The 23,562-nt window shown below is 43.1% G+C and overlaps 1 protein-coding gene across 1 annotated transcript in view; it reads right to left on the bottom strand.

Annotated features, from left to right (window-relative positions):
- ANXA4 (annexin A4) overlaps positions 1–11,958 on the bottom strand; it is a 70,687-nt gene extending 58,729 nt beyond the window's left edge. The window contains exon 1 of the mRNA XM_006748017.3: positions 11,749–11,958. The gene's annotated coding sequence lies outside the window, so the exon portion shown is untranslated. The remainder of the gene's footprint in view (positions 1–11,748) is intronic.
- Positions 11,959–23,562: the final 11,604 nt, after the last annotated feature.

Here is a 23,562-nt window from a genome sequence, read left to right as displayed (position 1 = left end):
AACTAAATTGTTTTTGTGGGTTTTTTTGTTTTGTTTTGTTTTCATAAAAATAGAATCCTCCAGCAGGAATCCTTCTAAAAGAAATGGAGACTATCTGCAGAGATCATAAAAAATTTAGTGTTACCACCTCAGGAAATATCACAGGAAGGATAAAACAGAAAATACTGGCTTTTTAAAAATAACCTTTATTTATTTCTGAATATCAAAGATAATAAATGTACATGACAGAAAATTTATTTGATTTATTATAATTTTATTTCTGTTTTAGCAATAGAATATAGCAACAGAAATTTAAATTTGGTAAATTTAAATTAAATTATAATGTAATATAATTTATATATTAAAATTTATTATTTGGCTTATTTATTATAATTTTATTTCTGTTTTAGCAACCTCCGGATTTTATGGCAGGTAACAATACAGGGCAGTTAGTGCTACTTTTACCTGTCATATTAGCCTCTCCTTCCCTCCAGTTGTTATGAAATTGCCTGTGCAAGCTGATAAACTTGTTTCTTAAACCCAGCAGAATGTGGGTAGAAGTAAAATTTTCTGTTGCAATGCTGAAAATTATGGATCTTTCCACTGCCAATGAATGGAAAAGATTAACTTTCAGGGAACTGTAGAAACTGTGAGGCCTTAAGCAATCCCCTATTTCCCTCTTTCATTTTATTTCGTAAATTATTTAATCAACTTTAAGCACTGAGAAGGACATTTTAAAACAACGTAAACTTACCATCTACTGTTATTTCTTTTTTTTTTCTTCATCTACTGTTATTTCTATTTGTGCCAATATTTTAACTGTAATCACAGTATGTATGTGATTTTGTGTTCTACTCTTTCCTCTTAATTTTTCACACTGCACGCCATCACCATATAGATCACTGTACTAAAATTATACTCTTCCATTATATTGATATCTTATAACTTATTCAATGTCCCTACTACTGGTTGTTCAGGTTTTTTAACACCATGGCTACAATCTTTATATTTAGCTTCATAAGATATTTTATTCTTCATTTTGACGTATTTCTTGTGATATCTGATACTTATATTTCCAGTTGTCCTCCAAATTTACAAGGACGTCCAAAGCCCAGCCAGCCATAAGTTTGCTTGCTTTATTTCTTTATAATGTAATATTTGGGTATAATACTAAATCTTATTATTGATTTAACTTGCTTTTTAAAATTAGTAGTAGGAACACTGACTCCCTTTTTTCAACTCCTGTCCTTCTTTGTGTATTATCTGTTTGCATTTTTCACCTATTTTTAGCATCTTGGTGCTTTACCAAAATTTACAGAAATTATTCCTATATTATAAATTCTAATATTTTATATCTAAAATGTATTATTAAGTATTTTACCAATTTAATATTATCCTTTTAATTCAGTACAGCCAAAATTTGGAAGAGAAATTTTCAATCATATCTGGCCATCTTTTCCTTTGTACTCCTCCCTCTTATTACTTCAATAGTTGGAAAGTCTCTTTTTTGGTGAAATATTAATAATTGTTGAGCCAGGTGATGAATAAATACGTAGAGGTTCATTTTACTACTCTCTCACTTGGGTATATGTTGGGAAATGTCCGTAAAAACAACTTTCTTTAAAAGTATCCCTTTCCCGGGGCGCCTGGGTAGCTCAGTCGTTAAGCGTTTGCCTTCGGCTCAGGTCATGATCCCAGGGTCCTGGGATCGAGCCCCATGGTCGGGCTCCCTGCTCAGTGGGAAGCCTGTTTCTCCCTCTCCCACTCCCCCTGCTTGTGTTCCTTCTCTCGCTGTGTCTCTGTCAAATAAATAAATAAAATCTTAAGAAAAAAAAAAGTATCCCTTTCCCATTGCTAGAGCAATCACTTTTACTAGTTTCTCTCCCACCCCTTTTCATGTTCCAGTTGAGGAAATTCTTGCCCAGGATGTTAAAGTAACTCATTTACCATAGGAGTCATTTTATTTCCCACCCACTAAACTTAGCCAAAACCTCTTCTTTTCTAGGCACCCAAAAATACCCAAAGGCACAGCTGTTTGGAAAGGGCTAGAATTCAATTTAACAAAGTTTCCCTGGAAGATCCCAAGCTTTATTCCTACAAACTTACTCCAACCCTGCCCCACCAATAAGACATGGTAAGACCAGGGATGCCTGGGTGGCTCAGATGGTTAAGCGACTGCCTTCAGCTCAGGTCATGGTCCCAGGGTCCTGGGATCGAGTCCCACATTGGGCTCCTTGCTCAACAGGGAGCTTGCTTCTCCCTCTGCCTGCCGTTCCCCCTGCTTGTTCTTTCTCTTTTTCTTTCATAAATAAATAAATCTTAAAAAAAAAAAAAAAGACATGGTAAGACCAGGAGTTTGCTGATAAACTTAACAGTTGGCTCTCCATAGAAAGAAAACCCTGATTTGTAGCTATTTCTTTGACATAAATATTTCCAACATGACTGATTTCAAATCACCAATATGATGTCACTGAACTCAGAACCAGGAATAGGTAGGCAGTGGTACATACACCATTATACCGTATTTACAGACAAAACAGACGTAAGTAACCACAAGAGCGTATATAATAATACAAGGTAGTAAAATAATTAGAAAGTGATGTTATTTTAAATACAACTTATTTATAAATATCTATATTTTAATATAATTTATTTACTCCTAAGTTCATATAATTGAATTGAATAAGGTCACAGAACCCCTGAAAATTTAACACTTTTTTTTTTTTTAAGATTTTATTTATTTATTTGATAGAGAGAGACACAGCGAGAGAGGGAACACAAGCAGGGGGTAGTGGGAGAGGGAGAAGCAGGCTTCCCGCCGAGCAGGGAGCCCGATGCGGGGCTCGATCCCAGGACCCTGGGACCATGACCTGAGCCGAAGGCAGACGCTTAACGACTGAGCCACCCAGGCGCCCCTAACAATCACTTCTAATAGGCCGATATAAGGACACTCCAGCACACCACCAGGGGACAGAACAGTAAAGAAAGCAAGATTTTTTTCAAATTGTGATAAAATAAACATAAAAAAGTTTACCATTTTAACCAGTTTTAAGCATATAATTCAGTGGTATTTTTTTTAAAGATTTATTTATTTGAGAGAGAGAGCATAAGCAGGAAGGATAGAGAGAGAGGGAGAGTAGCAGACTCCCTGCTGAGCGGGGAGCCCAATGTGGGGCTCGAGCCCATGACCCCGAGACCCCAACACCATGACTAGAGCTGAAACCAAGAGTCGGACATTCAACTCACTAAGCCACCCAGGTGCCCCATTCAGTGGTATTAATTACATTCACAATGTCATGCAACCATCCCTGCTATCCATTTCCAGAACTTTCCATTATCCCAAACAGAAACTCTGTACCCATTCAATAATTCCCCATTTCTCTCTTACTGCAGCCCTTGCTTACCATCATTCTATTTCTTGTCTCTGAATTTGGCTAGGAGGTATCTCCTATGTGGAACCGTATCATATTTCCACTTTGTGTCTCAATTATTTCACAACCATGTCTGGCCTCCACCCTCTCAGTTCCAAGGAATAAGCCTTCCATAGATTGACCAAAGCACAGAAAACCCAGGGAATCCAGTTTCCCCAAATCATAGCCCAGCTGTGGAGGCCCCAGGGCAGCTATAATAGGGAGCTCAAGAGAATCTGGAAAGGGTAGAATGTGCCATGTGCACGATTATGTTTATCTTTTCAATAAACAGCAGGCCAGTATTTCAACCTAAAAGAAGTTCATACAACTCAGTCACCATACACTGGAAACTTGTTAAAAGTGCACATTCTTGGGCCCAACACCACACCTACAAAACTCTGAGGGTAGGGCCCAGCAATTTGATTTGTAAGAAGCCCACAAGGTGATTCTGATGCGTTCTCAAATTTGAGAACTACTGCTCTACAGTAATGATTTCTAGATTCCAACTACTGATGCTCAAAAAGGTCCTCAAAATGCTCCATGGTCATTCCTAAGTGTGGATTCCCATTCATGATCATACATCAAGTATAAGGGAATGGGGATAAAAAACAAGAAAAATTCTATTAACGGGGAGAGTCACAACACTTTTAAAATATTTGTATAAATATGACTCAGGAAATGTGTTTGGCAAAGATTATTTAAATAACAGAGTTCTCAAAACCATTCACTACAAACATGCATTACTCCTGCAAACCTGATGTTATTTTATGACATCTGTGAAACTCTGAATTCAGTTCTCTTCCCACATGCTGGCAGAAGCTGTAATGGAGATCATTCCATGCTGAACACAGCAGGCTGGGAATCCAGGACAAGGGCCAAATTCCAGTCTCTGCTCTGCCCTCCAGATTTAACCCCACCTAACACGGCTACTCTATCCTGACATAAAATTGACATAGTAGTGACTACTGTGCAAAATTTCTGAGAGGATTAGTAATAATGTCAATCCCCATCATACCTTCCTTCCTCATTAAGAGAACTTTCATGAGTTTCGTGGTTGGGCTTGGAAAATCAGGAAGGTAGGACTCATCCCAGGAAGAAATAATGACTGGTCTGAGGCAACCCCATTTCAATGGCAACAAATGGTTTTCAAGTGGCCAAGTGACCCACTTCAGGCCAACGAGAAATAAGAACAAGCCTACCAAGAGGCTTCGGAGAAAGACTTCCCCCAGATTATAAAGACAGTTATCCTGCCAACCTTCTTCTCTCTTCTGGCCTTGGATGATATCAGGACACCGAGTCTGTAGCTACGGCTTCAAAAGGATCCTAATTATAATACAGACTGTAAGACACTTAACACGGTATCTAGGAAAAGTTCTCAAAGTTTAGTGTGCACCAAAAGCACCTGGGGAGTGTTTAGAAATACAGATTTTTGGGATGCTGTACTCCAGAACCTGAATCAGTAAATCTTGGGTGGGGCCCAAAGACCTTACTGAATCCATTTTCAATAAGGACCCCTGGGGATTCCCCTCACATCCTGTTCCAGGCCCTGATTCTCACACAGGTGGTCCCTGCATGAGACCCCAGTTCCAAAAATGCTGCTCACCATGTGCACAAGCACTCACAGTCCTTACTTAAGTATTGATTTTGCCTCATCAGGTACCAGGCATTGTGACAAACAAAGATGGAGGAAACAGTATCTTGCTGTCAGGGAGCATGCAAGCTAGTAAGAGAGACAGTCAATCCAAGACAAAGCAGCAGGTGCTAACTATTGCAGAGTTGAAGGGCAGGAGAAGAGAGACTAAGCTCCCCGCCCCTCCCCGCCCCACCCCTAGTCAAATGTTCTCATTTGACTTAGGCCTCCAAGGACAGATAGGATTTCAATAGTGAAAGGTTTTGCTGGCGGAGAGAGAACTGTAAAAATGAAGCTTCAGCTATGATTTAGAAAATACTTCGTTTGCAGTGGGGCTGGAGCTTTAGACTCTGAAGAGAGCGGTGGGAGACAAAGTTCTAGAAAGGTAATTTTCACAAATGGGTCATTTTGTGGCAGGTTGAGCTTGGAGACTGGACTCAATTTTCCAGGCCGTGGGAAATCATACATTCATTCAGCACACATAGTAACACACACGATGTGCTAGGCCAGGGGATGGGGCTGTGTAGTTCCTGCCCTCAGAGGAGCTCAGGGCTGAGGGGGCGGCCCAGGCCTGGAATCAGACACAGTAAGGCGTGAGCATTTCTGTGACAGGAGAATCACAGAGAAAGAGGAGCACGCATACTGGAGAGGTCCCTCACCCAGATTAAGTCAAACAGGGAAGGAGACTATGTCCGTGCTGAACCTTGAAGGGTTGGCCAGGCGTAGGACAGGGAAACAGGGAGTCTTGTTTTCCAAGGCTAAATCTCTGCCTTGATTTCCTTCCTGGTGCCCAGCACTTCCATTTTATTAAAAAAAAACATTTATTAGACAAAGGGGCTAAGCACTAGAGCAGATACAAAAGAAAATGAGGATCTACCATCCAGGACAGTAGTTCTGACTATGGACCCTCTAGGACCTGTCCCCCAAGACCAATTGGTCCTTCCCCCACAGGCCCACAGAATGACCTTAATTTCTGAGGGCCCTCCCACTCTTCTGTCTGGGACTAGCCCTGCTCTGATCAAGAGGCCACACCTCCAGTGAATAATGGTCTTGCTTTGTCATCCCTGTGCCTGTACGTAAACCTTTCTCCTCTCGCACCTCCAGGAAGCCTTCTCTGACCACCCATGATGGACTTAGGCACACCTCCTCTATTGTTCTATGGCAGTCTTGCAAAGTGTATCAAATCATTTATCATGCAGTCCTATGAGTTTTGAATTATTGATCTGCTTATCTCCCTAAGGAGAGGGTCTGTATGTTTTATCTTCAAAGCTCTAGTGCCTGTCACATTATATGATAAATGGGTGAACCTGTATTCATTTGGCAGGGGCTGCTGACATCCTGCCTCGCACCTGAAGACTCTTCCCCAAAGTGCTGGGCTGTCTCTCCTGCCTTTAAATGCTGCCCCAAGTCTTGCTACCACCTGGATGGGCCTACGGAATCAAGAGTAGCACATTGTCTTGGTCCGCAACTGCTGCACTCCTCACTCACCTATCATGCGGGACCCCCTGGATATTTAGAATGACCCAGGTCAGCATCAAGTTCATCTCAGACAAGTGGTACGGACACAGCTTCTACCTCTTCCCCTCTGAAAGAGGCCAGCCCCACAGCCGGCTTAATCCCCCAGCCCTGCCTTTTCAGGCCGATTCCCCATTCTTAACCCATTATATAGTATAACAGAGTGGTAGAGCACAGGATGTTGAATCAGACTGCCAAATTCAAATCCTGGCTCTACCACTTGCACTTAGTATGTGACCTCCAGCAAATTACTGAGCCCCTTTGTGCCTCAGTTTCCTCACTTATACAATGGGGATGATAATGGTAGCACCCGATTATGGATGAAAATTTAATAAATGACATGCCAGTTGTTTAGCACAGGGTCAGGCTCCTAGGAAACACTGGTGAACATTAGCTGTTAATATCTGTGACATGGAGGCTCCAATATGCAGAGGCGGGGGCCTCACTGGCCAAGGCCAGGCCCCTCAGTGCCCAGGATCTGGTATCATTGCTAGGACTTTGACCTAGGCCCTGCCCTAGCAGGTCTATCTGGTCGACAGGCTGGGACTTAACCCATCTACTCCTGTCTCTGCTTCTGCAGCTAAAAACACATGGAACTCATCAGCCCATGTACATACAGAGCTTTCTCCACCATGCAGTTCAAGGCACCTTACATTCTTTTTGGAACTAGCTGGAGCGTACCCAAATGAAAAATTAGCCCAATTGAAATGTATGAGAAGAATGAGTGATTGCTATCATATTTCACTGGAGACCGAAGCATAACTGCATACTGGCTCCTTGTATACAAATAAGAAAATATATGATCTTGTATTAATTTTGAGGTTGGAAAATTTAAAAAATACACATGTATTTTTCATTTCTACTTCATTCTCCCTCTTCACAAGCAATGTTAAATGGGTAGGTGATAGCTGTAACTATTTTAAAAAAATTGGTAATATGTGAGTATGATTAAAAAATTCAAATAATACAAAAAGGTATAAAGTGATAAGTCTGGATGAACTTTACCCCTCTACCTTGTTTTGGCAACCACTTTTTTTTGTTTGTTTTTTAAAGATTTTATTTATTTGACAGAGACACACACAGCGAGAGAGGGAACACAAGCAGGGGGAGCGGGAGAGGGAGAAGCAGGCTTCCCGCTGAGCAGGGAGCCCGATGCGGGGCTCGATCCCAGGACCCTGGGATCATGACCTGAGCCAAAGGCAGACACTTAACGACTGAGCCACCCAGGCGCCCCGGCAACCACTGTTATAATTTTCCTATGTATACTATCAGAACTGTTTAATGCATTAACAAGCATATAGACAATAGTCTCCATCATTCTTACAAAAAAAGGAGTAGAATACCATGCAAACCTATATTTTACTTTTTTTAAAAATGTTTTTTAAAAGATTCTTTGATATCATTCTATCTGTTCTTGTCAACCTGCATCACTTTTTAACAGGTGCACAGTACTACAATGAATAGATGTTCCATAATTTAACCAGCCCTTTGGTGACAAATATTTAGTTCATTTCCAATCTTTTGCTGCTACAAACAAGCTGCAGTATATATATCCTTGCACACATGCCTCTACACACATACCCAAGTATATCTTTATGATAAATTCAGAATTCAAATTGCTAGAACAAAGGCAAATCCATTTTTAAATTTTAACAAACTGCCAAATTTCAGGGCAATTCCATCTATGTACCTGCTAGGTATTCATGACTGGGTTTAGACAGCTGTCCATAAACCCCTGGAAACTGTAAGAACAATGTCAAATATGTGTTTCTTTTTCTCAAGAGACAATTCATGGCTTTAACCAGATTCTCAAAGGGGTCTGTAACTAACAAGGATGAGAACTACTGAGTCAACAGATTCTTGTATAGCCTCCAAAAGCATCAATAGCAAAAGTTGAAACAAAGCAGGACCCAGAAAATGCCTTCCTGAGCCCCCTGGAGAGGAGCGAGAGGGAAGATGCTGGGGACTGATTATACCACCGGGCTTGTATCTATTAAAGACCTCCTCCAGGGGAGATGACTCAAGTACACATAAATCAGGAGAACTTGTTCCCATCACAAACCTTCTATGTTACTTTCTGGTAATAATTTAATGTTATCTCTGGTGGGAGGGGTGCAGGGGGGATGAGTGCCTTAACCCAGAGAAATGAATCCACAGCGACTGGGCAGGGAGGTCTTTCTACTGACCTGACAAAAGGCCACTCTTGGGACTTCCTGTTGTTACAAGTCAGGCCGCTCATGCTGTAGGCCTTAAAGGGTTAATGATGGAGAGGTGGGGCTGGTGGAGGTCTTTTCCAGAGCAATTTATAGTCTGGCCTACAGCTGCAATTTATCCCTCCTGCTGATTGTGGTTCATTCTGGTGAAAACATTCACTCAGGTTCTTATGTCTAGCAATCTGGACCAAGAAGCAATATGGCAATTTACTGACCTCAAATATCTTGAACCTTTAAACAGAATTCTTCAAAGGTGGTGGTTCAGGTTCCCATAGCAAAAGCTCTTAGTCCAGTGCAGACACAACTGAACAGTAACAAGCTAGTCCCAATAAAACAAGCAACAGACCTAACAAATCCTAAATTTCTAGGTAAATTATTCTTAATATAGTAATCCATCTCAGGTTCAATTAAGTTTAAAAATAAACAAAACCCCTTTGCTTTAGACCCTCTATTTGGCGTAGGGGTGTCAAGCACTATAAAACTATGGGGTGCATTTGATGTGATAGGTATAATAATGAGCTGTCCTTGAGAATGGGGACAATGTCAGCTTTACCACATTATTTACAGCATAATGACAGGCCTAAGTTCCTTGAAGTTCCAGGTTTTTGTAATGCTTGACTTTATTTATCAAGCATGCATATATTCATGTAAGTGTTTCTAAAGCTTAGTTTCTCAAAGCAAGGTCCAAGAAACATCTGAATCACAATCATCCAGGGAACCTATTAAATATGCATTTTCCTGGGCCCAACCCTGTCATATTGGATGAGAATCTTGGGGATTGGGGCAAGAATCTCCATGTTGTGCAAGCTTCCGGAGGAATTCTGATGTACCCTGAAGTGAGGAAGCTATGGCTTTGGAGGTCATCTTAGTTTAACCTTCTACCCTTCACAGCCCCATCCAAAAGGGGCTACAAGGCCCCTGCCTAGACACCTCTGCTGAGAAAGCTCTCCATCTCCAAGTCCACCCAGCCTAGGGGATTCAAAAGCCACACCTTACATCCAGCAGAACCCGCCATCCAACACAGCTCTGCCCAACCACAAGGAATGAGTTTATTTTCTGGTCCACATGCCAAGCCCCTCAAGAATTTAGGGCCATTAACGTGTCCCCACACCCACCTCATCTGTAAAACAAGATTAGGAACCCTACCTCAAGTTGAAATCACTATTAAATGAGTAACCAAGGGCGACTGTTATTCAAAGTCCCTCCAGGTAGGACATGGCAGCCCCCATCAAACTGCCTCCACAGTAGCCCTAACTGCAGTGAAAGCAAACCTTCAAGGGCTAGGTATGGGCCAAATCACAGCCCAAACCCCAAGCAAAAAAAAATTTTAAGTTTCTTGTTTTATATTAAAAAGGTACAAATTTGGGGGCGCCTGGGTGGCTCAGTTGCTTAAGCGACTGCCTTCGGCTCAGGTCATGGTCCCAGGGTCCTGGGATCGAGTCCCGCATCGGGCTCCCTGCTCCGCGGGGAGCCTGCTTCTCCCTCTCCCACTCCCCCTGCTTGTGTTCCCTCTCTCGCTGTCTCTCTCTCTCTGTCAAATAAAATCTTTAAAAAAATAAATAAATAAAAAAAAAAAGGTACAAATTTTGAATTCTACTCTAAAATATATCTGGTTGTTTCAGCAGATGGTTTTAATCTCAAAGATCGAGGTATAATTGACCCCCACCCCCCAGGCCCTTGGTTTATTCTGAAGCTTCAGGTATTCCCTGGCAGTGCCCTGTACTCACTCTTGAAGAGTGGGCTTCATGGACAAGCAGAGGATCAAGATGGGGAAAAACAAATGAGTGGTTAGACATAAAGAAATGGGCCAAAGGATATGAGTCTGAGGATGGCCATGGGGCTCATTCCTCAGATGCTGAGGGCTGGTGTGTTTCGATTTGACTGCATGTTACTCTCCTACTTGCTTTCAGAGAAAAAATATCCCTAGCCAAATATAAAAATATTTAGGAGGGAAATTCATAGACGCCCTTGATCTAACAGTCACGTGTGTGTGTGTGTGTGTGTGTGTGTGTTTCCCCCAAAACAACAGAAATCTGGCCTGAGCTGAATCTAAGGGATCTGGCCTTGACCAGATAGGGCTGGGCTCTGGGAAGGAAGCAGGTCTTGGGTGGCTGTGATTACCCATCTCATTCCTGTTCCCTTCCCCTCCTGCTTGCTCTTGCACCTCTGTGTCTTCTGAGAACTCCCTGGTAAGGAAAGAGCTAGGGGTTGGCTATCAGAAGTGTCACCTGCAATGTAAGGAGGAGGTGGGATGCATAATTTGGAGGGGGTGACCCTATCCCTTCTTCCCAAGGTCAGCTGGAGAGAGCAGATGCCCACTTGTCATGAAAGGTGTGGGTTACTCAGTACAGCTCGTGGACTTGCATCAACCCAGGGAGCACTTACAGTGGGGCAGACTGTTGAAGAGCAAAAGTCTCTTTGGCCCCAAAGTCTCCCGCGAGTCAAAGCCAAGACAAAAGAGTGAGACTGTGCCGCTGGCGGACTCAAGTCATAGATCTCATAATAACAGGTTCCCATGTGCCAGCCGGCCATTCTGCCGAGGCCATTAGATACGTGAGGAGAGACAGGGTAAGAAACTAGGAAAAGCGAGTAAGTTTCTTAAAAGGAGAAAAGAAAGAACGAAAAAGAAAACTTAGGTATTAGACTGAGTCAGCTGCAGGGAGCATTAACTCAATGCTTTCTTGTTAATGCCCGAAGCCAGCGCAGCTCTTGACACAAGAACTCAATAGAAAACTGCTGCGGTCTCCGACCGGTCTACATTCCGAGCTGTATCAACGGCTCCTTCCCGAAGGTGCCGGTGGATACCCGCCTGCGCGAGGCCCACTTCGGGCAAACCCCGGGCGGCCGGCGCCCGCTCCACCCGGTGGCCGCCCAAGCCCCGCCCGCAGGCAGGCGGCGGGCACCCCCTCCTGGGCGCGGCGCAGGGCTGTCCCCGTGAGGCGCCCCGAGGCTGCTGCGCCCCCTTCCCCGTGCCCGGGACCTCCGGCCCGGGGCCCCTTACCGCTCCTGCCGAGACCGGGTTGAGCTCGTCCCCGGCGGCCGCGTAGATCACACCCTTACCGGGGCCCGGCAGCGGGTCTTATCCCGGGCGGACCCGCCCCACTTCGGGGTGGAGACTGAGTCCGAGTTCCTGGTTGTCCCTCTGCACACGGGACCGGAAGATCCTGCGGGAGGGGGGGCGAAGCGCACCTGGGGCCCGGGGCCGGGACCGCCACGCCTGGCGGCCAGCGGGGGATCAGTCTCGCTCCCAGACCTGGGGCTGCACCCGGCACGTGCCCGCGCCCCTCCGGGGACCCGGCCCGCTGTCCAGGCTCCGCGGCCCCGTCGCCCGCCCGGCCCCGCCCGGCCCCGCGCCTGCCTCCGCAGACTCCGAGCACTTGGACTCTCCGGGTCACAGGCGCCCGGGCGCCCCTACGCTCTCGGAGCTGCGAGCCTCTCCCGCACCCGCCCTGCGCCGGCGGAGGCCCGGAGGCCCGCCGCGAATCACCGCTCTCCCCCCAACCCCCCCGCCGGGAAACCGCACTTTTTCTCGCCCAGTCTGCGGCCCGAGCAGTGGGAAGTGAAATCACGCCGGCACATTGAAACAAATACCCCCGAAAAGTTCCCAGTAGTACCCCATCTCCCTTGCGGAAAACGGAGTTCCCTTTCCGTGGGGAGACCTTTGGGAATAGGAGTTCGGAGCCGCCGCGGATCGTTCTCTCCTCCCCAGGAAATTACCAGGGTTTGGTACTGGTCGGCAGCCCCTAGGGTCGGCCCGGGAGCCGCGCTCACGCCAGGTGAGACCGGTTTATGCGTTCGTTGCTGCCTCCCCAAGACTCTGGCCTCGGAGGCACCGAGTCTAGGTCGTCTTGGCACACGCGCCTAGTACCGGTTCCAGCACATGATAGGTGCTTGGTGCTTGCAGAATGAATCCTTTGAATCTACCGGCAAATTCGGGTTTTATTTAACAGAGGGTAGGTAGCTTGGGGGAGTGTGTTTGCTATCCAATAGAACAAAATCCAAGTGGCTGTTACACCCTTAAAGCCGGAGAGGTGACATTAAATCATGTCATTAAGATGTAGCAAAAGAAGGTGGTTTGACATGGTAAAGAACACGGGTTTTAGGATCGGACTGGTTTAGATTCTAGACCTCGTTCTGCCCCTTTTCTCTGCTTTGATAAATTAAAGTTTCTGAGCTTCACTTTATGAACTCACCTAGAGGAAACAAAATCAGGATGAAAAAGAATGAAATAGGAAAATTCATGTCTTCAGAGTGATTAGAGAGACTATCGCATTCCTTAAAAATTAACAATTAGGCTACTCTTAACAATAAACAAATAAAAGGTTGGGAATGGAGCTGATGCACTCTGCCAAAATCACCTTTACCAGGCAGGTACACCTACCTAGCTCACAACTGCCCCTTTCTCTAATAAATGCCCTCACAGCAGGTTGGGGAGCCACAGTCCAAAGCCAAGTTTCTGGGGTACAAAAGGCCAGGAATAAATTTGTGATACCCTTCCAATTCCAGAGCTCCTGTGGGCTTGGACTGGAGCTAAATTTCTGTAGAAACCACATCTGTGCTCTGCTTCTTCCTTTGCACTCTCCTGCTCTGTCTCAAGTACAAGTGTTTCCCAAGAATGAGCCCTTACTAAGTAAGGCACTTACACAAGAACCTCTGCTTCTAGGGAGCCTGATCTAAGACAGTATTAAAAAAAAACCAATGCCGGGGCACCTGCGTGGCTCAGTCGTTAAGCGTCTGCCTTCGGCTCAGGTCATGATCCCAGGGTCCTGGGATTGAGCCCCACATCAGGCTCCCTGCTCAGGGGGAAGCCTGCTTCTCCCTCTCCCACTCCCTCTGCTTGTGTCCCCATTCTCGCTGTGTCTCTCTCTGTCAAATAAATAAATAAAATCTGAAAAAAAAAATTAATGCCATTGTTGAAATTAAAGACTCAAAGGAGCCTTTATATTAAAGATAGCAGATTGGGGCGCCTGGGTGGCTCAGTCGTTAAGCGGCTGCCTTCAGCTCGGGTCATGATCCCAGGGTCCTGGGATCGAGCCCCGCATCGGGCTCCCTGCTCAGCGGGAAGCCTGCTTCTCCCTCTCCCACTCCCCCTGCTTGTGTTCCCTCTCTCGCTGTGTCTCTCTCTGTCAAATAAAAAAAAAATCTAAAGATAGCAGATTAAACGTACGCCATTCGTGTCAGTTCTCTCTTGAAATTCAAGTAAAACAAAAGCAGATTAAACAAAAAAATCTCACAAGAACAAGGTAACAAGAGAGGAAAAAGAACGAAATTTCGGAAGCTAGAAAGCAGAGAGACAGGTGATCCTTGACTTAGCAGACCTGAGAAAAGGGGGCTCCTGAGCCCAGAGTAGGTCAAGCCAGGAAGCAACATAGTATGGCAGAATTTCTCAGACTATGCAGGTCTTGCTACACCAGGTGCTTCTGAAAGTGGTTATATATACTTAATAAAAACACCGGGTTTTTTCTGTGTGTAGAATCCCCAGTACTGCACTGGGGCCACCGCCCTCTCCCACTTCGGCAGACGATTGAAACCATATTCTCCGGAGGGCATAAAGCAGAGGATCTCTTGAATGGGGCATTCCGGGTGTAGTCACATTGTTCTGGTTATTTAAGTCTCCCTCGCAAAGTACCTCAAAACTTCGTGACTTAAAACAACCATCATTTTATGGTATTTATGATTTTGTTGGTTGGCAATCCTCTGTTCCACACCACATCAACAAAGGTCACTTAGTGGTATTCAGCTGACAGGCCAGTCTGGAGGATTCACTCACGTGTCTGGTATCATGGTAAGGTGAGCTGGGAGACTGGTCTCAGCGGGCACTGGCCACCAGAGCATCTAAGTAAGCATGCTCTCTCCACATGGCAGTTTCAGGGTAGTCGTATTTCCTACCTGGAGGCTCAGGCTCCCAGATCGGATGCTCCAAGAGATGCAGGTAGATGTTACTCGGCTTCTTAATACCTAGGCTTAGAAGCCCCTGAATGTTATTTCCATTACATCCTATAGGTCGTGCAAGTCACTAAGGTGAGCCCAGGTTCAAGGGAAGGGGAATTAGTCTCCATCCCTGAATGGGGGTACTAACAAAAAATTGGCAATGTTAAATAACAAAAATTCAGCCAAGTAAATTCTAAAGATCCCGTTGTCTTTATTAATCGATTCATGAATCGGGCAGCATCCTGTCTCGGCGAGTAGAGGGGAACTCCAAAGGGCTACAGAAAGGGAAAGGTTGTTAAAGGTAGGGAGAGAGTGGAAAAAAGGAAATTATTAGCAAAGAATCCATTGTTTTAGACAAGGTTGTCCTCCTAAGGGGAACAGACGGGGTCTATCAGTAAATTTCCTAGTGCTGATCAGGGAATTCCATGGCTGGTTAAAGGTTACATTCCTGGGGGGGGGGTGGGGGGGCGGCGTGGAACTGCAGTCAGGTTAGGTATTAAGTCTTGGTTTAATGACTTGGGGCCTCATCCTAAGTGATGCCATTTTGGGCCTGTGGTTTTCTGTTTAAACAGCAATTGTACTGAAATTGAGTATCTATATGAAACTTAATGATGAATCCTGAGCTGGTCAGTATTCTTCCTTATGTGGTTTCTCTAACACAGCAGCCAGAACATGGAGTTTGGAATGTTCTTCTTTGGGGAGAGTAAAGACCTAAAGAGATCATCAGGTACTCAATGAACTAGAGCGACCCTTTAGTGAACTTATCCTAGTGAAGTCCTACCCACCTGCACATAGCGTCCAGGCAGCATTTAAGATCTCACTTTTAGGGTTGCTAGATAAAATAGAGGACACCTAGTTAAATGGAATTCCAGATAAACAATAAATAATTCTTTTTTAAAAAATATTTTTATTTATTTATTTGACAGAGAGAGAGACCGCAGGAGAGGGAACACAAGCAGGGGGAGTGGGAGAGGGAGAAGCAGGCTTCCCGCGGAGCAGGGAGCCCGATGCGGGGCTCAATCCGAGGACCCTGGGATCACGACCTAAGCCGAAGGCAGACGCTTAACGACTGAGCCACCCAGGCGCCCCTAGAATACTTCTATGCCATAAGTATGTCCTAAATATTGCACAGGATGCACTTATACTAAACATTGTTTATCTAAAATTCAGATTTAACTACATGTCCTGTTTTGTTTTGCTAAATCTGGCACTCTTCAATAAGAACAGACAGCTGAACGTCATCAGAATTTAAGAGAAGAATCTGACATAAATCAGAACAGGAAAAAAGAAACTTCAAAGAAACAGAGTATGTGGAGAGAGGAAAACTTAAAAATCCATTATCAATTTCCTTTGAGAAATAAAAAGAATTAGAATAAAAACCAGAACAGAGTCTCTAAAAAATGAACACCCAGAGAACCAGAGCTCTTGTAAATTAAAGATATGATAACAAAATGAAAAACTCAGTACAGTGGTAGGAAGACAAAGTTAATGAAATATCCTAGGATGTGTAGACAAAAGGCAAAAAGGAGAGAAAGAGGTAAGAATATTTGAAAGCCAGCCCAAGACACCTGGGAAACAAAAAAGAAATCAATTAAATAATCCAATTATACATTTTTAGAACTACAGGATATTGCTACCCGAAACCGGCTTTGCCTCTCGGTGATTGTCGAGCCAAAAGACACAACCAAGCCCGAAGACTAGGAAAAGGAAGTGTTTTACTTGCAACATGTAAAGGAGAACACCGGATGGATATTTCCCAAAGTAGTGTCTCCCAGAACAATGGGGGGGAAGTTTTAAGTTACAGGCTCATACATAATTCATGAAAGGGCTTATGCAATGAGGAATTAGGCAGGGATTTGGGGTAAAAGTCATCTTAAGGGAATGGAGTCCAACATCTGAAACTAAAAATGTACTATAAGTTGGCTACTTGAATTTAAATTAAAAAAACAAAAAGGTAATAGATTCCAGGTCAAAGTCACAAGAGCTGGCAAGGGTCAGCATCATTAATTCTCTGGCTCCAGTTGGTCTGCTATCTGAGCGCTCAAAGAAATTTAAGATCCTGCAAAGATAATTTAAGAATTACAACAAGTCAATCTTCACTTTTGAATTAGCCCTGGGAGTTTTACCACTTATTTATTGTCCCTGATATGATTAGGTTTATCTCCTGGCCTAATAGTGGCTGTTTGATCTTACATTCTTTCACAAGGTGGTGGGGGGCCTAAAATTACTTTTCTTATGTCGAGAAATCTATGTCTGTCTTTTTCTGAAGACCCCTAATTCTTTCTGCTTACAGATTGAGTTTCCACATTGAAAGTGCTCATTGAGCCCAGCACAATGGACAAAAACAGAATCACATCAAGGTATATCATGATAACATTTCAGAAGACTGGGGAAATAGAGAAGATCTGACAAGCACCCAGAGGGAAAAATGAGGTTGCATACTGTCAGGGGAGAAGAATTTCCTCTGCCCTTCAAGGTCTTTCTAGTTGGACTAAGATTCAAATCGACATGAGACAGATTAACAACAGAAAGTCAAATTTAATAGCATTCATACAGGAAATCCACACAGACATGGAAATTCCAAAGACAGTGAGGCTACATGACACTTATATGAGCTAAGAAGAGGGGTAGGGGTCTGAGGATACAAAGGGGAGAAAGACCATTAGCAGGAAGGTGAGAGGAGATGTTTGGAAAACAAAAGTTGCCCTATTATGTAGGTAAGTTTCTTAGGTAAAGAGGAATCTGTTAATAGCTCTCTTCCTGGTACAGGCAGGCAGCTGAGGGAGAGGTAAAGAGCTTTTCTTAAATCAGCTGGGTTTTGATTGCTTTGAACTCAAAATAATGTTCCTGCCAAAGCAGCCCATCTTGGAGCAACCTGCCATTGGCCCCTACAATACAAAGGATCAAGAACCAGAATGGCATCAGATTTCTCCATAACAACACATCAAACTGAAAGACTGTGGAATAATGCCTTTACAATTCTGAGAGACAATTATTTCCAGCATAGATTCTCATAGCCACTCAAGCTATTGGTCAAGTATAGGGGTAAATAAAGATATTTTCAGACACGCAAGATTTCAAAAAGTTGATCTTCTGTGTGCCTTTTCTTAGGAAGCTTTCAGATGGTATGTTCCATCGAAGCAAGTAGGTAAACCAAGAAGATTTTTTTAAAAGTTATTGAATAGTAGAATGGACAACTGAAACTGAATGGCAGAGAAAAGTGGTCAGTGGACACTATCTTTATTGATCCCTAATTCTCTGTAGCTGTAGAGTGTCGCTAACATCCATATAAGCACTTACTATGAGCCAGTCACTATTTCAAGTACTTTAGATACACAGTTTTAATCAATAAATCCTCACAACAGCTCCATCAGTTAGATATTCGCATAAAGTAGGTGTCAATAAGTATTACTATTGATGGTATACGGTCATTTATTAATTCAACAAAATTGTGTCAAACTTCCTGTGACAGAGTGTATTTTTCAAAATTGGTCACAACAATGTATTCAGTCTCATGTGCTTCCAAAATCCAGCCCCCTACCCCCACCCCTAGTCAAGAGATGGCCTCTTTGAAATTGAATGGGCTCCTTGGGTGAGCTTCTGGGACTGCACAACAAAAGTAACACACTATGTGCCTTTTGAGGCTGGGTCTTAACAGATGACACAGCTTCCGTCTAGTTCTCTTGCTCAGAAGGGATGCCTGTGGAGCCTTGAGTGGCAAGTAGATCTGCCCTGAAGCGACCATGTTGCAGAGAGCACATGGACAGCACACATGAAGGTAAAGAGCGAGGCGGAGAAGCCCCAGCTGTTCCAGCCCTGGCAGTTTGAACTTCCCCAGTCCCAGTGCCAGACACGTGGATGGAAAAGCCTTTGAGATGACTCTTTCATCTTCTCTGTCTCACGGAAGCCAAATGAGAGACCTTGCATGAGAACCACCTGGCTGAGCCCAGTCACTCACCAGAATCAGGAGAGGTAACAATAGTGAGTGATTGCTGGGATTACTTTATAGAGCAATAGATAACCAGAACACTTCCAGAGAAGAGTGGGGGTTTAGCCCAATCTTCTGACTCTCCCTTCCCAATGCTTATTGAAGCGGCCTAAGGCAAAAAGGGAGAATTTTTACTCTGAATGGCAAGCTCCTCTCTGATATCCAGTTTGGCTGTTTGCCAGGAAGGAGGCAAGGACAAAGGCCAAATAACTTTTGGCCCCTTGGGACAGTGGCTTTGTAAAACATTGGGAAGAAATCTTGCAGAGGTGACATTCCTTGCCAGCTGGCTCCCTCCACAATCTTCTCAGGCTGCCGGAAGGTAACCAATCCTTCAGCTTAAGATATGAGAAGAAGGTTCTAACAGCATCCAAATAGACAGGCAGGGAGCCAAGAAGAATTAGCTCATCCTGTTTGGGAACAAATGCAAAGCATACATAAAACTTTTAACATTCAAGGATGAGTAAGCATAAAAAAGTATATAGAACTATGAAAAAAGTCTGGAACATAGAAACAAAAACATAGCCTCTAAGAGGCAGAAGAAACTTAAAAAATTTTTTACAATATGAAGCAGAAATAATTATTTAAGGATTTTATGTATTTATTTGAGAGAGAGAGAGAGAGCACATGAGCAGGGGGAGGGGCAGAGGGAGAAGTAGAGAATCCCAAGCAGACTTCCTGCTGAGCGTAGAGCTCGACTAGGGGCTCGACTATCACATGACCCTGAGATCATTACCTGAGCTGAAATCAAGAGTTGGACGCTCAACCAACTGAGCCATCCAGGCGCCCGGCAGAAATAAATTTTCAATGGTCTCTGCTATGACTTTGACAGATAAACTGAAAAACATAGCAGTAATCTGAACAATATTTTAATGACATAGAATTAATAGTTATGAAGAAAATTGGACTCCACATTCTACAGAGAAAGCACCTTCTTTTCAGTCATCTACTGAATATTTACAAAAACTGACAGAATATTTATTTGCAAGGAAATCTTCATTAAATTCCAAAATAAAAATAGGGTTTGAATCTCAGCTCTACCATTTATTAGCTGGAGACAGAAAGAAAGTCACTGATCTTTTCTATGTCTCAGTTTTCTCATCTGTAGAATGGGAATAATGATAGTGCTTACCTGTTATGTGTAATAAGGATTAAATGACTTAATATATGTAAATTTTTAAGAGTTATTGGCCCATTGTGAGCTCTATATTAGTGTTGGCTATTTTTCTGATCTCAGCTAAATAAAGATAAAATTCAATAATAAAACTTTTAAAAAAATTTTTATTTATTTGAGAAAGAGAAAGTGAGAGAGCATGAGTGGAGGGGGAGAGGCATGGGGGAGGGAGAAGCAGAGTCCCTGCTGAGCAGGGAGCCCGATGTGGGGCTCAACCCAGGACCCTGGTGTTGTGACCTGAGGTGAAGGCAGATGCTTAACCGACTGAGCCACCCAGGTGACTCTCAATAATAAAACTTTTAACCAATCACTCCCTTCCTCAATCAATAGTATTTGCTATCATCTAATATATATATAAATGCCATGTTTGGGGGCTCTAAAGGAAACTAACTTTGACACCATCCTTCAAAATATTTCTCCATTGTCTCCTAGAATCCACTGGTATCAAAGAAAAATCTGATGTTAAACTGATTCTTGTTCCTTTGTAGGAACAATCTAGTTTTTCTCACTAGAAAAATTTAAGATTTTTCCCCCTTTCCCTATGCATTTAGGAGTGGGACCTGTTTCTCTAAACCTGGTTGGCATTCTTAGGTCTGTTCACTCCAAAGACTTGACTCTTTTCTGAATTCAGAAGTGCTCTTCTTTTATATTATCTCTCTTCTGTTATCTCCATTCTTTTGGTCTGGAATTTCTGTTTGATGCTGAAGGAACTTTTGACCTTATCCTCCATGTCACTTAACTTTTCTTTCATTGGTTGTTTTTGTTTCTTTTTGTTTTTGTTTTTGCTTTAGCCCTTTACCTCTGAGTTTGAGAGACTCTTTAGGATTCATCTTACACATTCATTCATTCCATTTTTACTTGTGTCCATTTTATTCATCCCATCTACCACATTTTTTAAAAAGATAGCTTTATTTTAATCACAGTTGCAAATGCACAGAATTATGTTTATTTTAATCGAAGTTGCAAATGCACAGAATTTTAAGAGGCAAATAGTTCTACAAGGCTCGTTGCAACAAGAATGGCAGTGCTCCATCTCCTCTCCTCCATCTTTCTGCCAGGCAACTAGTGCTGCTTTAGGCACAAACCCATTGGGGCACCATAGAATCCAGTGATTCCTGAGGTTTTGTAATAGGGCATCCCAATCACAAGTCACAGCAGTGTATTAGGCTTGCATAAAAAAAAAAATCTATGAAAGGTTTATAAGAGGGATTCTCACGTAGTAAACCTGTGTTTTCTAATTTGAAAAGATATATGCACCCCATGTGCATTGCAGCGTTATTTACAATAGCCAAGATATGGAATCTATAGATTCAGCCAGTAAAGAGACAACAAGCCCAAATGGATTTAGACAGTTTTATTACTCACAGCACAGCAGGCAGCATGGCCTCCATCTTGCCTCCAAGTCCCAGGGCCACACAGGGGTACGCTGAGGTGGATACTGGGCATACTGTGGATCTGTGTCACAGCTGAGGAACAGTGAGCATAGGAAACCCCTAATCTTATAAGGGAACTGCTAACAAACATGCCTATCCCCCCAGAGAGCGGTATTATCTTTTATTACACTAAAATGTTAGCAAATAATGTCCAGGGAAGGAAGGGCAAGGTCTCTAGCTTTATTACCCTGGAATATCTCCAGGGAGAGCTATCTCCAACTCTCTGCAGGAAGCCTCTGTCTTTATGTTTCCAAGGCTGTCTGTTATGCAAACATCCTTGAACAAAATGGTCTATGTCTTTTGCTCAGAAAACCCAAAACCCATGGAGAATTATCTCCCAACAATTATAACACCCTTTTTATAAAATTCTGAAAATTCCAAGATTTATTCACACCCCAGTAGGAAAGTATAACTTTAATATGATGAAAATGTCAGTGTACATAACTATGTACATGACATACAAAAATTCCTAAACAATGTACAAAAAAAATCATGACTATATTAAGTGACTTTTGTTTTTGAAATTCTTAACTTTATACTGAAGTTTCTTGAGAGTGGCATTACTGACATTTCAGCTGTATAATTTTTCATTGTGGGAGACTGACCCGGGCATTGTAGGATGTTTAACATCATCCCTGGCTTTCACCCAAGAGATGTCACCAGCACTAACCCCAGTGTGACAAACAAAAACGTCTCCAGACACTGCCAAAATTGTCCTGGGAGCAAAGTCACCTCCCACTGAGAACCACTGCTCTATGCTATTCTCTGCTCATGTAGTTCCATAGTTCAAAAATTGTTAAACATCAAATATCTAGGAATAAATCAGTGAAAGCGATGCAAAACCACTACACCGAAAACAGTAAAACATTATAAGGGGAAATAAAGATCTAATTAAATGGAGGGAAGTACTATGCTCATAATTTGAAGATCCAATATCGTAAATGCCTCCAAAACAATCTATATCTATAGATTCAAAACAATCCAAATCATCCTATCAGAGGTTTATGGGGTATATGTGGAAATTGACAAATGGATTCTGAAATTTAAGCTGAAATGCAAAAGGCCAAAAATAGCCAAGTCTATCTTGAAAAAAGATCAAAGCCAGAAATATAAAGATATCAAGAAGTCAGTATGGTCACACAAAGATAGACAAATGAACCAACGTAACAAGAGAAGGCAGAAAGAGACCTTCACCCATATAGTCACCTGATTTATAACAAAAGATGGATTTTCCATAAATGGTGCTAGGTCAATTTGATATCATATGAGAAAATAATAAATCTTGACATTTACCTAAAAGAGAATCAACTGTATATCCAAACATGAAAGGAAAAACAATAAAGCTTTTAGAAGACCTAAGTGAATACTGTACATTAAAAACATTGTAGGGGCACCTGGGTGGCTCAGTCGTTAAGCGTCTGCCTTCGGCTCAGGTCATGATCCCAGGGTCCTGGGATCGAGCCCCACATCGGGCTCCCTGCTCAGCGGGAAGCCTGCTTCTCCCTCTCCCACTCCCCCTGCTTGTGTTCCCTCTCTCGCTATGTCTCTGTCTGTCAAATAAATAAAATCTTAAAAAAAAAAAAAACAAAAACATTGTAGAGAGGGTGCCTGGGTGGCTCAGTTGGTTAAGCGACTGCCTTCGGCTCAGGTCATGATCCTGGAGTCCTGGGATCGAGTCCCACATCAGGCTCCCTGCTCGGCGGGGAGTCTGCTTCTCCCTCTGACACTCCCCTCCTCATGCTCTCTCTCTCTCATTCTCTCTCTCTCTCTCTCTCAAATAAATAAAATCTTAAAAAAAACCCCACAAAACATTGTAGAGAAAAAGAAACAGAGTATGTACCTACTGCATTACTAGATATTTACTAACTACAAAGGGAAAAATAGTAACTTTAAAGTGGAGACACCTGGCAGACACCAGCCTAACCCAGTGTCAAAGTTGACATCACCACTGATAAAATATATTGACATCATGTTCCTCTTGCTATCATGCACTGAGGATACAACATCACTCCTTCAAAGATGCATAACCTGAATTTAATCCTGAGGACATTAGACAAAAGCAAATTGAAGGCATTTTACAAAATAACTGGTCAACAATAGCCAAACTGTGGAAAGAGCCAAGATGTCCATCGACAGATGACTGGATAAAGAAGATGTGGTATATATATACAATGGAATATTATACAGCCATCAAAAGGAATGAGATCTTGCCATTTGCAACGACGTGGATGGAACTAGAGGGTATTATGTTGAGTGAAATAAGTCAAACAGAGAAAGACATGTATCATATGA

Source organism: Leptonychotes weddellii, chromosome 10 (assembly GCF_054177405.1).
Source record: "Leptonychotes weddellii isolate Sample4059 chromosome 10, ASM5417740v2, whole genome shotgun sequence".
Taxonomy (NCBI): Eukaryota; Metazoa; Chordata; class Mammalia; order Carnivora; family Phocidae; genus Leptonychotes; species Leptonychotes weddellii.
The sequence above is the reverse complement of the archived record's forward strand: the minus strand, read 5'-3'. Positions and strand labels throughout refer to the sequence as shown.